This window comes from Triturus cristatus, chromosome 9 (genome assembly GCF_964204655.1).
Source record: "Triturus cristatus chromosome 9, aTriCri1.1, whole genome shotgun sequence".
Classification (NCBI taxonomy): Eukaryota; Metazoa; Chordata; class Amphibia; order Caudata; family Salamandridae; genus Triturus; species Triturus cristatus.
Genome location: NC_140592.1, coordinates 121,264,563 through 121,277,361, shown reverse-complemented (window position 1 = coordinate 121,277,361; position 12,799 = coordinate 121,264,563). Strand labels below are relative to the sequence as shown.

Here is a 12,799-nt window from a genome sequence, read left to right as displayed (position 1 = left end):
TGCTCGTGCAGCAGGTTTCACATTCTGACAAGCATAAGTTACACCCAACATCCTTCCACCAGCCCACTCTTTGATTTGCGAAATTAAACACATCCGTTTCGGCCCAGGTCCTATTGTGACAGTTCATTGCTTTAAAAAGAATAAAAATGCCAGCACGTATCGATCCATAAGAGCTCCGAGCTTTTCTGCTGTAAGAGTTGACATTTTACTAAAATTAAATATCCAGTGTTGAAATAAGAGGCTCCCCTCCAATACCAGATATGTGTCACTGAATCAAATATATCCGTCAGCTTCATTTATAATCGCATATAGTCCGGGCTGTTATCATTTTACATCTGTCTACGAGCAGTCTACACTCTGACGTCACTAATTCATTTATTTTATTGGTGTCTGTCAAGGTGTTTTTTTGAATGGAGAGAAAGACGTGCCTTTCAACCCTGAATAATAATGTTCAAACTCCAATTTGGTTTCTGGTGCTGTAAACAGTTTTGAAATCAGGCGTTTGGTGGAAAGTAGACAGAGGAAATCTTAGAGGTTTATTAAGGAAGTTTATTTGAACATACTCACGCACACAAACGTACACACGCACACACGCACAACACATATATATATTTATATCATCATAAGAGCAGAGAGGTTTGCTTTATAGTGTCATTACAGCTCCTTACAGCTCTTAGAAATTAGTTCATTGGTCTAAGATTTTACTTCCAAAACCAAACTACATTTTATATGCTGCTATTAAGATATTGCATTTCTATATCCGTTGTATTTAATTTTTGTTTACTTCTGTACTAAGGTTTGGATAACAATTCAATACAATTATTTCAGGATAGAAAAGGTGAGTTTGAGAATTCCTGTATCTATTTGTCCATTACTATTAGTTATGAAAATGTTATTTTGCAGAGCAATTTTGGAGACTCACTATAAAGACTTTTCTCACAGGCTTGGCTTTGATACACCCAGGAAACGGTACAGATTGTAGGGCATATTTACTAACATTTCACGCATTGCAGGACAATAGCAAAGATACTGCGCTGAGCTGCATTGTGTGAAAGGAAGATAGCAGAAATGCGTCATATCTTCAAAGATATGGTGCATTCACGCTCTCTCTAAGACCTTGCACACTGTGTGCTGCCTAGCGCCAACGCAAGCACACTTGCACTATGGTGCAAGAGTGTCTGCGTTACAGGCAGGATTGTATTTCGGGAGGAAGGGACACCTTCCTGCAGAAAACAAATCCTTAAAGCATAGAAAGAGGGGGTGTCTGGTCTCTGCGCCAATCCAAGGTGGCGTGTCAGAGCAGTGCTTGGACAGACCGGGGGAGTCTTTTCGAGACCGGAGGCTGATTCAGTGCTCGCCGAGGGACGAGGCTGCACAGCGTCTTCCCCTCATGTCGCAGTGAGTCGCTGGAGCCCTCTATAAATCCCGCTTTTGCATTTTTAAGGGCTATAATGGACCCGGGGGATTTCTCCTCTAGGAGGATTGCCTCTACCTAAAGTGAGTAAGCTCACCCATTGCGTTTTTATCCGTTCTTAATCCTTCTTACCTGCTCTATGTATCGGCGTATTTTGTTACTTGCAGACTGAATTTACAAAATAACAAATTAATTGAGCCATAACTGTTAAACTGTAAAATGGAATTTGAATCTGATTTGAAGCGTACTCAGCTTACCTGTACGTAGTATAATTGGGAGGCTGGGAGGAATCAAGATTGTGACTCAGGAACTTCTGAACCGGAAGTGACCAGAAGCAGCATTGTTGGGGGTCAGCGGTCTAGTTGGCAAATGACAATTACAGGCAGCCATCAAAACAGGACTGTGGCGCAGCCCCGCCGCTGTCACGCCAAAGGCAAGCCCGTCTGTGTCCGTCTGCACCTGAACGGGTCCAGGGGCTTGGACCCCTGCACTTCCCAAATCCAATCTCGGCAGCTGTCGTCGCTACTCGAGAGAAAAACTCATTGAATTAGCCAAACACAGGCCATATAACAAGACGTATTGTGCCAAAGCCTTCCCAGGAATTATGGAGGGTCCCTTCTCATCGCTTAGCTGTAATTGGTGCAGACAAGTATCTCCAGACTGGTCACAGAGAACAACTGATGACCAGTCTGGTGTCCAACCAAAATGCATCTATTTCAACTCAAGGTCAGTGCCCAAACGCTCCCTTGTGATATTGGATTTACTAGCTGAGATAAATCCCGTCCTAGCCTTTATCACAGAGTCTTGGCTAGACAATAATAATTCTCCTGATGTTGCCATTGCCCTACCCACTGGTTACAAACTACAAAACGGGATAGACGGGATAGAAGCAGGGGTGGAATAGCCTTGCTATTTAAAGACTCTTTCACCTGTATCCCCGAATCAGTGGCACAGCTAAGGAAGCATGAGATCTTAGCATTCCAAGTATCCAGCGTTGACCATTAAACACTTGGGGGAGCAGTTATCTATAACCCCCCTGGATACATACCGGATTTCAGTGCTCAACTGCTTTCTCAACTATTCCCCTCATGTCTAAAGCAGAAACACTTTGTATTAATAGGAGAATTCAATGTCCATTTTAAAAATGCCAACAACATTTGGAATGTGACATGCAGATTCTGCAGATAAAACAGTGGGTTATAGGATCCACACACATTGCCGGGCACACTCTGGACCTTCTTTTTTCTAACTTTGAATCTACCAATATCTTAGAGGTCAGGCCACTTTCTTGAACAGATCACTCGTCAATTTCCTTTACCCTCAGCCTATCGGCAAAACTAACCAGCCCTCTCACATCGTCAGCAGTGGTAAAAAGAGCCTGGAAGCTCGTTACTCTTGACACATTCCAGAATTACTTCTCTCTAAATGATCCAAATGCTCTAAAGATACTCCCTGTTCAAATGGAAAACCTCCAAGCGGAAATCTCCAACATACTGAACCAATGTGTCCCCGGACTTGGAAACAAACCTAAGAGGAGAACATCATCTGAAAATTGGTTCTCTCCCAAACTCAGGATACTAAAAATAAAGTGTAAAGCACTGGAACATAAGTGGAGGCTGTCTAAGAAGGACACGGATAGACTGTCATACAAAGCTAAAATGAAAATTTACAACAATGCTATTAAAAAGTCTAAGAAGACCTACTTCGTGAGGCGAATACATGCTAACAGTAACTCATCGAAAGAGCTCTACAAAATAGTTAAAGAACTTTGCAAACCATCAAGCATGTCTCAAGTCCTGCCCCCTTCAACAGAATGCTGTGAGAAAAACTGCATATTTTTCACTGATAAAATTTCAGAGCTTTATTCCTCATTCAGAAATCAATCCCCATCAGTTGATACAGATTGGGAATCTCTAGATCCTCATCCTGAGGCTTAATCGCACCTTAGCAATTTTGTCCCCTTCACAAAGGAGCAGGTCGCAAAAGCAATGGCTGAAGTTAAATCGGGATCCCCACTTGATCCATGCCCTCACTTTATCTTCTTTCGGATCATACCAACCTTATGCCCTCACGTAACTGGTATATTCAACGAATCCCTGGACACTGGTGTATTCCCAGAAATCTGGAAAAAAGCCACTGTAGCCTCTTTATAAAAAAAAGCAGGCACATAAAGTCCATGAACCGGCAAAATACAGACAAATCTCTCAGCTCCCATATCTATCTAAAGTAATGGAGAGACTGGTATACAAACAATTGTCTAAATACCTTGAAACCAATGAGCTCCTGGATCCAACTCAAACTAGTTTCAGAGCCACCAACTGCACAGAAGCCACCCTCTTGGCAGTCCTAGATAATATCAGATCTTTAACTGATCAGGGCAAGGCCGCTGCCCTGATCCTCTTGGCCTTGTCAGCGGCTTTTGTACACGGTCTTGCATGGCCTATTACTGAGCAACCTGCATGAAAAGGGTATACATTCTAAAGCCCTTCAGTGGTTTTGCTCCTTTTTAAGCTACAGAACACAAACAATAAAAATGGGCCCGTTCACCTCGAACCCAAAATTCATCAACTATGGTGTCCCACACGGAGCCTCGTTGAGCCCCACCCTCTTCAATGCTTATGTATCTTCTCTGGATAAAATCAGCAAAAAATGGGGATTAAGTATCTGCTCTTATGCAGATAACGCACAACTGTTGAAAGCCCTTGAAGAGAGTCACAAGGACACCAGGATCAAACTAATTAACTGTCTCTCAGAAATGGCGGCCTGGATGTCAGACCACTGTCTGAAATTGAACGCGGATATGTCAAAGATCCTACTCTTTGGAGGAGCACACCTAATCTGGGAGGCAACTTGGTGGCCCCAATCCTTAGGAACTGCACCTGTCCCCAAGCAGGTCGCAAAAAACCTGGGCATTCTTATTGACAATGCACTAACAATGCAGGATCATGTCCGTGCACTGTGTGGGAAAAGCTTTGCTACATTAAAACTTCTAAAATGACACTTCTTTTGGATTCCCCTGGAATGCAGGAAAACCATCATTCAGGCCTTGCTCATAAGCAAATTTATGGGAATGCGCTCTATGTAGGCATGGCAGACTACCTCTTCTCCCGTCTGCAGGTAATCCAGAATGAGGCTGCCAAGTTGGTGTGCAACAATAGCAAGTACAGCTCGGCATCAGAATGCATGAGGGAGCTCCACTGGTTGCCTGTGCTCCAAAGAGCTAGATTTAAGCTCCTGGGTCATGCATGCAAAGTTCCACACCATCATGGCCCCAGAATTGTACAAGATAAAATTTAATTCCAAGCTCCTGCATGGAATTTGAGGTTGTGCAATCAGGCACGGGCAAAAACCAAACGCATTAAGAACTCCAGGTCAGGGGGTCCCTCTTTCTCCCATCTGGCAGAAACCTATTGGAATGAACTACCACTAGAACTTCGGTGTACCCACAACTATATGGCATTCAGAAAGAAGCTGAAAACCCATCTGTTCACCTCGGTCTAACTGGTGACACAGAGACCTCTTACATCACTTTATCCTCACTCAGGTTTTTCACTCTCCTAGCGCCGTGATATCCACTTGGATGAATGTTGCGCTTATAAATAAATACGTTTGCGCCCGTCATTTTGAAAAGGCGAACATGCTTCCTTTTTCATTTAAAGCATCTCTCTGCTGCTTTTACATTACTTGCTCCCCCAAATGGTCTTTTATGGTGATTTTGGCATGCCTCTCCTTAAGACGATATACTTATGAACTATTTTAGAAAGTTTTTTCTCTCCTCAATAACGCAAATTCTTCAATCTCATGACAGACATGTCATTGGCTGTTATCATTTGGATACTTGTCACTGTTTATTGACCCCTCATTGCTTCTATTGACAAGGGAGGTTGATCCTACAGAATTCTTCTGTATTTCTGGACGTTTTTTGTTTGCAGCTCTTTCCTCCTGAAACGTTTTTTTTTTTCTGTGGTCGGTAGTCTGCACAGTTCTTCTACTGTATATGGGAAAAATTATGGAATCGTAAACTCTCAGCTGCATCCAAACACATTCTAAACTCAGACTTAGATTCCACTCATAACGTCATGGAAGATACATCTAGTCATAAACCTGACCCTACACCTGGCGCTATTCCAAAATCACAACTCTCAAGCACGATGCCTGTGGAAACATCTAAAAGATCAAAGAAAGACCCCCCCATCTCCAGTGCACACCTTGTCACCCTTTATAGACATAATTCTTGAAGAAATTTGTGCACTAAAAACTTTCATGGAAGAAACTACTAAAATACTGCAACTTCTGAATGACAAATGGCCTTCTTTGGAATCACATGTCCTGGTTGTGGAGCAAAAGGTGGAAACTCTTCAATCTACTTGCTCTCGCATCTCTTTTTTGGAATCTGAAATATCTCTTCTTAAGAAGCACACTGAGGATTTGGAGAATTGGAATCACAGAAATAACCTCTGCATTTACGGACTCCCTGAAAGTATTGAGGGTTCCAATCCAACAGTTTTCTTTCAGACATTCTTGCCTAAGCTTCTGGATATGTCTACCACTGCCCCTCTCAACATACAACGGGCTCACAGACTTGGCCCCAAGGTCTCATCAAACCATGGGGCGTTATTATGTTCTTTCTGCAATATGCTGAAGTACTACAAGTCTTGTCGGCTGTCAAATCCCCAAAAACTTTCTGGGAGGGGCATATAGATTGTTTTTCTCTCAAGATGTTGCTAACATCGGGATCTTCATCCTCAGCTAAGAACTATAAATGCCAGATATGGTCTAATCTACCCTTGCCTCTTTAAAGTCACCTATAAGGAGAAGACTACCACTTTTGAAGAGCCGGCTGCTCTACAGGAATTTCTACAGCAAAACGGAGTGGACGCCATGGATACTTCAAAGTCTACCTAATTGCCATTTTGTTTGTTTATATGGGTGTTCCCCTTCTGTATAATTCTTTGATGTTGTCTCATTCTTGATTCACTTTTGCAATGCTTTTCTTTAGTCTCTTTTCTCCTTTTTCCCTTCTTCTCTTCTGTATAAAAGTATTAATCCATACTATTTCTCTTTTTCTTAATACAGGTGTACTTCATCCCCCATCTCCTATATGGTCTCCTTCATTATTGATATTCGTATCCATCCAAGGTTACCCTGATATCCAATGAACTCGTGTGCTGTCATCATCGTCTCCTGGTGTCGCAACCCCCATATCGTCTTTGTGTTTTGTAGGTATGTTCTTCAGTCATCATCCGCATGATTCATACAGTCTATTTTTTATTTGTCTCCTTTTCCCTTTGTTCATGTTTTTCTATGTGGGTCTTTTTTTATTACTTTCTGCTCTCTATTGTTTACTATATCATTCTTTTTCTTCTTTTTTTCTTATCAAACAAATGATCTATTTATATCTTTCATTTTTCATATTTGATTTCTTCTAGTCATAGTATCGCTACTGTAACCATATGTTCTTATCATTACGTTACCTTCCGGGTTACTATCTGGAATGTCAAAGGACTGGGTAATCTTATTAAAAGACAACGGGTGTTATCTCATCAGGCCAAGTTAAAAACTGATATTGCACTGCTGCATGAATCACATCTTTCTGAGTCTGAAGCTTCCAAACTGAAAAAAAGTTGTGTGGGTCATGTGTTCAATTCTCCTGCTTCAGGTAAGAAAAACAGGGTCCTGATTCTTTGCCATAAAAAGTTGCATGTTTTGATTGCTCATCAAGAATGTGATTTTGAAGGTCGATGGGTTGTTGGTAAACTTCTTATTGATAAGATACCTTTAGTTATCTTCAATGTATATGGCCCTGTCTCTGTTGACAAGGTTTTTTAGACAAAGATCTCTGACAAAATGCTTTTATTCGATGATGACTATTTTATATTTGGTGGTAACTGTAACCAAATTCATGATCCCATATTGGATAGGGATTCGACTGTTAAGTTTGTACCCAATAAAATGCTCTCCCACTTTACTTCCACTATACACCGCAAATCGTTAGTTGATATATGGTGACTCTGTCACCCAGACCTTCAGGAATACACTATTTATTCAGCACCACATCACTCACAATCCCGCATTGAATATATTTTTCTGAGTAAATCTTTAGCTCAACATGCTTTTCAAGCTGAGATAGGATCGATGTTAATATCAGATTACGCTCCAGTGCACGTGGATTTGGACCTTATCGCTTTTTTACCACATCCAGGCAGATGGCGCTTTAATAATTCCTTACTCTTAGATCCTAATTTTAGCCAACAATTCAGTTCCTTCATCTCTGAATTTTTTCTATAAATTCAATCCCAGAGTCGTCTTTCGTAATGATATGGGATTCCTTCAAAACAGCTGCCATGGGTTTTATAATAAATTTTGTCTCACAAAAAATAAATCCTTAGATGCCCAGTCAACCCAACTACTTAGTAGAATCAAACAGCTTGAATATACTTACTATCACTCCAATGATGACTCTTCTTTGAAAAATCTTATTGATGCTAAAATCACTTTTAACAGGTTATCTACGGATGCTGCCTCTTCTTATCTATTGAAAAGTAGTACTCTGTACTATGGGGGTCAGAATAAAATGGGGAAATAGTTAGCTAATTATTTAAAAATAAAAACAGACAGAACTAAGATAAAATCTTTGCACGCCCCTGCAGGAACTCTTTTCTTTAAAGATAATGATATTTTAAATAAAACAAAATCTTTCTATAAAAACGTATACTCTCCAGGAACGCAACGAGTACAGTCTGACCTCTCTGCATATTTTCTGCCCATTCCTTCTCCACCTTCCCATCACATTGATCTTGACTCATTAGGAGCTGATATTTCTTTAACGGAAATTACCCAAGAAGTCTCATGATTACGTCGAGGAAAGGCCCCTGTGTCTGATGGCTTTACAATTGAATTTTATGATAATTTTGCAAAACCTCTCCTACCCAATCTTTTACTTCTATTTAAATCTTTTATTCGTAAAGGTGCATCTCAAGGGACTTTCCAAGAAGCCATGATTTGCTTAATTCCAAAAGAAAATAAAGATCTCTCTCTCTGTAAGAATGATCGCCCCATCTCTCTAGTTAATACTGACTATAAGATCTTTGCCAAGATCCTAGCTTTGCGCATTGACCCCATTTTACCCTAATCTGATAGGCCTTGAATAATCTGGCTTTGTTAAAGGGCGACTAGCCTCTGACATTTCTCGAGTCTTCTTCAATGTCCTTAGCAAGGCTTCATCTTTAGGTCATCCTATAGCTGCTATTGCTTTAGATGCAGAAAAAGCTTTTAATAGGAATTTATGTTTCATGCATTTAGATGGATTGTTTTCCACCTGAATTGATTTCACTAAATTCTCTGCTATACTCTGGCCCCACAGCTTCAATTTTTGTTAACGGTAAAACATTATATTATTTCCCCTTACGACAAGTGTGTCCATTATCACCCTATTGTTTGTCATTGCGTTAGAACCCTTTCGAACTAAAATCAGGCAGGATACTTGTATTTCAGGCTTTGAATTTGGTCCTCATCAGGTTAAAATGTCTGTTTACGCTGATGACATTCTCCTACATTGTTCTAAACCTGAAACCTCCCTTCACCCTTTTTCCAACAAGTTAATACTTTTTCCCTTCTATGAGGTTATCGACTCAATACTGATAAATGTGAGGTCCTGCTGTTAAATGTTGCAGTCAAAAACATCTGTTTCACTACTCAGGCTTCTCTTGCCAACCCTCTAAAATAAAATATTTGGGTCTGTGGTTTTCCACGACAATTCCTGAAACATTAAAATTACATTTTGATCACATTATCAAAACACTAAATGATACTATTACACGCTAGCATTCTTCTTTTTCTCTCCTGGTGGGGCCGAATGGATTTGAATAAAATGATGCTCGCCCCTCTGATTTTATACATTATATCTATGGTTCTGGTTCGCTGGATATTAGTTTAAGAAAATAGATTCTCTCTTAACAAAATTTCCATGGAAAAACAAACCCCTCGTATTACTTTAACTTCCTTAAAAAAGGATAAATCCAACGGAGGTCTTAGATTACCCGATTTCAAAACATATCATTCTGCTTTTTCTCTAAAACAAGCTGCCCGCTGGCTCTCTTCGGAACTCCCCACATATTCTCCCCCGTGGTTACAAATAGAGAAATCTGTTATTTCCCACTTGGATTTTCAGGAGATTCTTGGCTTCACTACTAATATCTCATTATTTTGACCTCCAACTCTTTCTCACTCGGGTAAACTTTTGGCTCCTCTCCTACCATCATCTTATCCCTCATTTAATTCTTATCAATGACAACCCATTTGGCACAATAATTCAATCCGAATTAAAAATTACACCATTTATTGGAAAAAATGGCATTCTAGGGTTTACGATGGATCTCTCCACTTCTATTTGATGATAAACCTCTTTTGTTTACTGACCTTCAAAAATGTTCCTTCCCAGTTAATTTTAAATCACAATATGATCTTTTATATCCCTCCCTCAACCAATATCTGCTTATGCTACCAAATACTTCCAATCCCACTGCAAATGTATCACTCTTTCTCCACTATTAGACACCTCCCCTTCTGGTTCCACTATATACAAGACTTTACAATTACCCTCAGACAGACTCAAATCAAATTTGCCTGGGAAAAGGATTTCTCACAATGTTGGCCAACTGAAACATGGGATAAGTTCTGGTCTAAGCTTCCAAAAAACTTCTCGAGCTGCTAACACCACACAAAATCTTTATTTTGTTTACCAACTAGTGGTTTTTTCTCCAATGACTTTAGCATCTTTTTCAACAAACACTTCTTCTACTTGTTGTTCCTGTCCCTGCTCTAATGTTGATTTAAAAACACATGTTATTTGAATGCCCCACATTCATCAGTTTTGGCAGTCAGTTTGGACACATGTTAAGAAGATTTTCAAAGTTAATGTCCCCTTTTCTCTAGCCAATATATTCCTAGGCACTTTGTCGCCCAAATGGCCACAGTCACCATCAAATTCTAAGCTGCTAGATATATTGTTATCTGTTGCTTTTCATTTAATAACTTCAAATTGGAAACAAGCTGATAAACTTACTTTTAGATCCTGGTGGAATTCTGTATGTTTTCATCATTGATTAGACACTAAATATGTCTCTCCCATATCTCTAGCGATTAAAAGAGACCTCTTATAGCTTCCATTGACCAAATACTTATCTTTATGTGCCTCTTCTATTGTTCAAGTTATTACTGTATCAGATGATATACGGAAACCACCTTAACCTCACCCTTTTCTTCCTTCTTTTTCCAGATGGTTAGTAGATATTGTACACTTATACCTCTATCAAGTGTCCTAGACTGACTGTAATGCTTATACTGTAAATCATTTATTATTCATGCTCCTACTTTAGTATCATTGAGTAATTATATATTGCTCTCCACCGACATCCCTTTATTTGTCTACATAGTACATATATTTTTTCTTTATATACAGCTTGATGGTTATAACCTTAATATATTCTTCTTCCCTTACAATTAATATGTTAAATATGTTACATTTGTGACCACAGGGAGCTCTCTCAAGCAACAAAAATAAATATAAAAAATGGAAGGGTCTCTCAAGTGACAAAAATAATTGCAAAACTGGAGACTCAATTCCCTCCCAATGGCTCGCCTACAAACAGGCAGCCATTCCCTGGCTTGGGCCATTTTCCTCCTCTTTCCCAGGACACAGGAGTCCGAATCCTACAACAGTAAAAAGTGACAAAGGACTTCCACTTCGTACTTACAAAGGCCTGAAATACCTCCATCAGCCACAATGTGTAAAGCAGCAGCCATCTTGTAATGGCTCTGCCATACTATCTCCTCTGCCTACTTAGACTAACTAGATTCTCTGTGCAGCCCCCCTCTCATTATTCCTCTCTAATTTATCGCCAAACATATTCCCTCCCCACTGGCCTGCTCCACTCCCTCACCTCCCCCCTTGAAATACTTTGTCCCAGCTACTCTTCAAAAGGAGTACGAACCGGCCCTTCCACCTAGATCAAGGAATAGCACATAATGGCTGGACAACACATGATACCAGCAGGAAACAACGCATATGCTATTCAATATCACCCCCAATCTATCTAAAGATGCCTCTAAAACCTTCAAATACAACCTTCTCAGAAATAACCCTGAAACACTGTTCCTCGACTCCTCCGTTAAAGCTAAGAAAGGTGTATTAATCAATTACCTTATATTCTTCACTAGAAAAATGGCCAAATGGCGAACTGCCTTCTCCAAGCTACTAACCATCCATGGCAATAAAAATATTCCCTACGGAACCAGGATTATTACAACACCCGCACAAAACCTTAGAGCCACCCTTTATACAACTTCCTACAAAAATGGCACTGTTCTTATTCAAGCAGCCAACAAGGACCTAGAATTATTCGACAAATACTTTCCCACTCTAAAACCCCACCAACATTCCTCCCAATGTCCCCAGGACCTAACCATTCCCTCTATCCCTATTTCTCCAGATTCTCACCAACCCTCACCTTCACCTAGAACCTTCGAAAGAATTAATAACAACTCATCTCCTTTAGAAGTCACATCACGGCCACCCCACACAGAACTATCACTAGAAGCAACAACAACGCTCTGCCTTTAATACCCAATCTTCGACCCTCCTCATTCCCACGTCCTACCACCACCGCTATCGCCATATCCCCCTACCCCCTCCACAACCTTTCCCCGACCGCCGGAGATATTCATCACGACAAGTCTATCCTAGCAAATCATAAAAAAGCCCCAAAGCCGAGCACTCCCCATTCATTTTATACTACCTCTTCCCCAACCCCTCTAACCTACTACACTGCCATCACAGGCAGCGAACCCCCCAGCAATACTATCATCATCCCCAGCCCTCTCTGTGTGCCAATCCGGCCTCCCCCCTCTTACCAATCTGGACTAGACTCTCTCAAAACCCAGACGAAACGTACATCCCGGAACCTACAAAACGTTATTCTAGAAATCAGAAACATCTTACAACTCGCAGAAAACTCCCTCTCTAAATTCAATCATATTCAAAACTTTCTAGCTGCAGCCAACAACATGATAAAAACTATCCCACAGTCTCTGATGAATAGACACTTACGTACACGCAAACACCCCAACTATCTAATGGACTTGGAAATCCAAACCTTACTAAGTCTCTACGAAACCCCTACTTTCCCCATATCAAATAATAAAGTATTCCCTATTGTCCCAGTCCCCATCAACCCATACAAAACTTTCCAACCGAATCACAGAAATATAAACCCGAATAACCTCCAAACTATAACCCCTACCTCTGAAATGCACAAATCTTCACTAGAGAATGAATCAAACCAGATCTCCTGTCTCCTACCAAACTGCCGATCCGCCCTGGGCACA

At 40.5% G+C, this 12,799-nt stretch overlaps 1 long non-coding RNA gene across 1 annotated transcript in view; it reads left to right on the top strand.

Moving 5' to 3' along the window:
- Positions 1–12,799, top strand: part of LOC146797501 (uncharacterized) — a 211,771-nt gene that overhangs the window by 124,208 nt on the left and 74,764 nt on the right. Inside the window, exon 2 of the long non-coding RNA XR_014968993.1 lies at positions 6,491–6,637. This is a non-coding gene — a long non-coding RNA (uncharacterized LOC146797501). The remainder of the gene's footprint in view (positions 1–6,490; positions 6,638–12,799) is intronic.